The 5,859-nt window shown below is 46.0% G+C and overlaps 1 long non-coding RNA gene across 1 annotated transcript; it reads left to right on the top strand.

The window, feature by feature from the left end:
• Positions 1-404: 404 nt before the first annotated feature.
• Positions 405-5,652, top strand: LOC135184196 (uncharacterized). The gene is made up of 4 exons (XR_010305897.1): positions 405-476; positions 2,696-2,809; positions 3,724-3,788; positions 3,927-5,652. It is a non-coding gene; the product is annotated as an uncharacterized LOC135184196 (long non-coding RNA).
• The last annotated feature ends 207 nt before the right edge of the window (positions 5,653-5,859 follow it).

Consider the following 5,859-nt stretch of genomic DNA (forward strand, 5'->3'; position numbering starts at 1 on the left):
GCTGCTGGTAAATGTTACTCAGTTATCTCAGCCATGCCAAGCCTGATTTTTATCTGTGCATTCTGCGAGGCAAGCGGTGGAATGCAAATTATTCCAGTGTATTTGCAGGTCTGTGCTGAGGAGGAGATCCCTGGAGCTTGATCCTTCTGTTTCCCAATGACTCATTATTGTTATGTAGGTTGTTGCCTTGCCCCACCGCTTTCAGGTATGAAACGCTGGGGGTTTGCAGGTCACTCTGCTTTTGTCAAAGAACACAGGGTCATGAAATCGGTGTGTCTGTGTCTAGCAGGAAACCGGCATTCCAGCGGTGATCAAACGCTGCCTGTATGCAAACCTTTCTTCCAAAGTCTCTCTCTAGATGTCCCCTCAAGCGCTCTACAGTGCTCAAGTGCTTCGAGAAGGAACTCTGACTACAGATAGCGACTGTTAACATAGCAAAGTCTACAGCAGGCTTTCTGCAGGCTCTTTTATCCCAGGTGAGCAATATAATCCTTTGCTTTCATTTAATAATCCCAAGAAGAGGTGGCGGAATCGTTTGCTAATCACACGTTCATTTGATAGAGTGCACATAAATGCTGGCGCTTGCAAATCTTAGTAACTCTGGAAGTGACATTCCAGTTGCTCTGGGTAGCTGTCCTCTCGGCTCTACTGCTGAACAGAGGCAGTTTTATCAGCTGCCTCAGTGAGAGATTTTTGTGGCTTCCTTACATGGAATGAGGCAAGAATAGGTTAAAAAAGCTCTTTCCCCCACCCCCACCCCTGCACGGTTGCTCCTTCCCAAACAGGCAGCTATCTCTGCAGTCAGCCTGGGTGGATTAGCTGCTGTGCCAGGAAAGAATGATGAGCCTCCTGCAGCACCCACTCGCCCCGCGGAGAGGGATGACCCAGAAGGGAGCTGTGGAGAGGGTAGGGAGCACTTGGCAAGAGGAGGTGCTTCTGCCTTATGAGCAAATTAAAGCGTGCTTGATCACTGGATGGATCTAGGGCACCCCACGGAGCTCAGCCCTGCATGTGAAGTTTCAGGGATTAAAGCAATGTCTGGATCCAGGGATCTGAATGCTTACTGCTTAGGGCTGCCTCGTCCTTGCTTTGGGTTTACTCCCGAGCTAATACACACTGCCACACCGACCTCTAGGCCAATTTTGTCAGAGGCTTGGCTTGTTTCAAGTTTCCTCAGCTTGCCCATGCTCCATGCAGCTCGTCCTACCCATGGCTGCTGTGGACAGGCGCTTGGCTGTGGTAAGGCGCAGGAAGACGCTGCGGTGCCATGGAGGCAACGACCCGGCAGGATGAGGGACGCAGGTGTTGCGTTTGCCACCACCAGTCCTCCGTCTAGTGTGAGGGGTTTTTGATCTTTCTGAAGGTCCAAACCAGGCAGTGTAGGTGACTTCAATAGAATGCAGGCCAGGCTCTGGCTTCAGGTACCTTTCCTTGCCTTCACAACCAGTTTTCACACTGCTGGCAGTAAGGAGCAGAACGTAGCTCGCTTTAGCAAATGCAAGACCATGCTCTTCTCCTTTCTCTGTTTTTGTGCTCCATTTGACAGTGGTTTCTGACTGACTTCCAGCAAGGCAATAGGCAACCTAACTAGTATTTGTCACCTCCTATGAGCTAAATATAATTTGGATTTTATTTATCTCCTGGTAGTTCTTTAACAAGCTCTCTGATGTGAATTCTTCCTGGAAAAAAGAATTCCCCACGTTGCTGTCCTTAAGCAAAATAAATAAAATCTCTCTGTCCTGTCTTCTTGCCACATTTGGATCTATATATATCCCTGGTACACAGAGGAGATATCAGCTTGGGAGTTGGCACGCCGAGGGTAAATAAATGAATTTACAGTAAACCCTGGTTATTGTTTTTAAAGACCTATTGAAAGGAGAAGACTGTTCTTAATTTGCTGTCATAATCTCATTTCAAGATGTTTAGCTCATAAAGGTCTGTCAGAACACGGAGCCTGGGCTTTTATCTTCACTCCCCAGCTGAAAACCTGGAGGACACTCTGGTTTTTCGCTCCTGACTGTGGTCACGAGAAGAAGCTGTAGTCAACATGGGATGGGATCCCGAGGGCCACCGCCACAGCGATTCCTTGTCCAGAAGTGAAAAGAGCTGTTAATGCTGCCTTGTTTGCTTTGCACACCACACCCCTGCTCATTGCCCGCAATCTACATTACAGAGGCGGTCAAACTTGCTTCCTGTGAAAAACAATAGCCCTGGCTGACACATCGCCTCGTAATGCACGAAGCAAAGTGCTGTGGATGGCCAGGGGGGATTTATGGGCAGCTGGGCCCCATGGCTGGGGCTGGTGCCACTGGGGGACCCAGCAGAAAGGTCACTGCCTGCACCCCAGAGCCCAGGCTGGGGAAAAATGTAAAGGCTGATGGTAGTGGCTGTGAAAAGAAATTGCTTTATACTGGATGTTAATTAGAGAAACATACCTGGAAACATGGGGAAAACTTCCTGAAAAAAACCCAAGTGTGAACAGGATCATCAAAGACTTAGGAATTTAGTGGGGTGTTCTATAGGGAAGCTGGTTTGCAAGTGTCCCAACTACCTCAAAATTTGAGCCACACTTTTCCTTGTAAGAAAGAGGTTATTCTATTGTTGCAAAAACTGTTTTCCTGAGGTAGTTTTCATATGAAGGCTCCAACGTGAGGATATAAATACTCATTTCCACAGTTTGTTTTACCTCTTCTAGGAAATGCATGCAGCAAACGGAGCTGATGTCGCCTGTGTCTGAGAGCACTACAGGGAAGAGTTGTGCTGGGCTCGAGTCCCTCTGCAAACAGAGGATATATAGAGACCATCCCAGGTATTTCTCAGGAACTGTACTGGATCACAGCCAAAATCTGATGGCGAATGTAGGTAACATATCCAACACTGCCATGTGCAAATGTGTTTGTGCTCACAGTGTCTGGCAAACAAAGGCCAGTACGAGCTGCTGCTGCGAGCAGATTCACGGTCCTCTGAGCACCTGGGCAACAATGCCAAAACTTTCTGGTTCTGGTAGACCAGACACGTCCAGTGACTGTGCCTTGTGCTCTTAGGATGTATGGCAGCCTCTCAAATAGGAGTTACCTTTCTTTGTTTGAAATGGAGGATGTCACTGTCTTGTATATGGGGCCACCGCTCCTTCCCTGTGTTTACCCTGGTGAGGTGCCACTGGGTTCAGTTGTTTACGCTGGAGCTGAACTGGCCAAATAGTGCAGTGAAGGGGTGGTGAGTCAGGGCTACGATTGTTTAAGGGCAGGAAAACAAGCTGTGTGTGCACAGTGATCTGGGCACCAGAGCTGGAAAATCCATCCGAACCCTTTCGCTGTCGGTTTGAGGAGGCTTGTGTTATGAAAGTGCTCCTGGGCTATCATTAAGGCTTGTTTTTCAAGGGGTGCTGGCATGTTAAGTATCTTTGCATTGACTTTGATTTTAATGTTCTTTTGTTCTGCATTCTAACTTGGAATAATAAATAGCTTTCCCCCGTGAGCTGGAACTACAGCTGGGACCAGGTTACAGGTTCAAATTTAATCTGGTATCCAAGATATCTACCTCATTGAAAGAGGTTAGAAACCATTTTCCTTATCTCTGCCCACAGTTTCAAAAGGAATCCTGCACATACCTTGGGAAGGTTTTTTCTCCCCCTATTTTTATCCTCGCTTTGGGATCAGATGACATCTGGCTCCATTGCCTTGTCAGCCTGTAGGTAATTCACTGTTTCTATCTCTCTTCCAGCACGATCTATATGATCCTCCCCTGAGACACTTTAATGTCTGGAATGAACTCTCCCATCTTCTCTGGTGAGCGCTGTGGCAGATGATTAACTGTAGCCGAATCTTTTTCTCTGTAAATTATCCCTTACTGTCTCCTCCATCCTTTCCTTGGTTTTAACTAACAACCTCATGAAATGTCTGACTCGTTTTTTTTTTTTTTCCTAGGGAAAAAAAAATTCGAACAAAACCACATTCAGACAGCCAGGCATAGACGCACAAAACACGAACAATGAGTGCTCAGAGACAACCACCAGCGTGCTCACAGAGGCATGCTTACAGAGAGACACGGTGACGTAAAGCAACACCCAGAAGCATTTAATAAATTACCCAGATATATACACAGAGGGACAGACAGATGGGTTGAGGCTGCATTTGCACTGGTGGATGAATGAAAACATCGCTTTAATGCCCACAGCAGAGTGTTTGGGGAAAGCAGTGGCAGTAGCAGCACCAGATATTACAGGCAATAATATCTCTTGATTCACTCTTTCAGACTAATTGGCTTATCCTAGGAAGGGCAGCTACGGCTGCATAGCAAGTGTGAACTCATACACTTTCATCATCAAAGTCAGAGCGAGAACAGCGCAGCGGTCTTTCCAGAAACCATCCCCTGTTCCCAGGCAAGGAATGGTTCCTGGAACTTACATCCCTAAACTCACTCTTTTGATTGCTCTGGGCAGTCCTGTCTTCAAAAGCAAACAGAATTCGCGGCATACAGTCATGGGAAGACTTATTCCCAGACCCTGGCTACACAGCTCCTAATGTATTAACTATGTTCTCTCGAATGCCCATGCGTGGGGCATTAGGAAATATTGCAGTTTATTAACACTTGGTACTTGGTTCCACTCTCCCCCCATCACATATTCATTAAGACTGGGAAAGTCCAATATTTTCTTTAATTCTTATTTCACTGTTAAAATTTGGCTAGTGTTAAGTACTACAATAATCTTCTTTGCTCTTGACTACAGGACAAAGGAGGCCAAGCCCCAGCTGTCTGTCCTCACAGACAAGACCTGGTACACTGAGAATGCCTCTGTTCTGCTACCGCTGCTAATGATAACCTAGCCCAACTCGATGCTGCTGCCCACAGTTACTGTTCTCAGGCTGCTGCAGCTCCTCCCTTCCCTGCCATCAGCTGTGTGGATGTGGTAAACAAATGTAAATTGATATCTACAGGGGTGTAATTTGCTGATGGAGCTAACCAATCCACAAGTTGTTTTCCTGTAGCACCTGTACCATCTCTAATACTCTCGAAGTCTTGCTAAAGGCTTCAAGAGCTAATAATCGAAGAGTGGTGTTTCCTTACAATGTCTTGTTCTGCATTTGTACCTTAAAGCTTTCCACAGTATCAAAGAAAAGCTCAGTCAAGATGTACTCCTTTTCATGTTACAGGAAAATGTTCTAGTATATTGGAAGCCAAACTTATATATCAAAGACACCACCTCCATTTTGCAATATTATGGTGGCCCAGAAGTTCAGTGGTCAGCCACAGCCTTGGCACTGTCAAAGCTATATGCATATTTTTGTCCTTCCCCCGCCACACCCCACCCCCCCTGGTTATGATGTGATGTATTTCTTCTCGGAGTATGGTACAGTCTGTCCATTACTGACCATCTGTTCTTTACAGAGAATTCTCTGGATGTAACATCATCTTGCTCTGTTGCATATCAGCTGGGGAATGTCCTAAGCAAACCACTGCCTTGCTCTTTCCTCTTTCTCCTTGGATTGTAAAACCTCCACAGATATTAAACTTTCGGCTATGCTCAGCTGATGGACAGGCTCAAATTACAAGGGTTTCATTACCAAAGGTTATCCAAACAACTGATTCCTTTAGTTGTGTCTGAGAATCTATATTTCTGAAAGATGACTGCATTAAATTGATGTTTTTTTTCTGTCCTTTGTATTTGTTTTCTTAGGCCACAGACTGTTAGATGTATTTACAAGGTCCTTAGCACAACTAAGCCACAAGCTTAGTTGATGTGATGTGCACTAGCATCAGGTGGGGGTTTATACTTCACTCTCTACCCTTGCACATGTTAAGGTGAAGAAAGGCTTGAGGACTGAAGAAAGGCTTGAGGACTGAGCTTCAGCTGTCTTT

The sequence above is a fragment of the Pogoniulus pusillus genome, chromosome 20, assembly GCF_015220805.1.
Source record: "Pogoniulus pusillus isolate bPogPus1 chromosome 20, bPogPus1.pri, whole genome shotgun sequence".
Lineage (NCBI taxonomy): Eukaryota > Metazoa > Chordata > Aves > Piciformes > Lybiidae > Pogoniulus > Pogoniulus pusillus.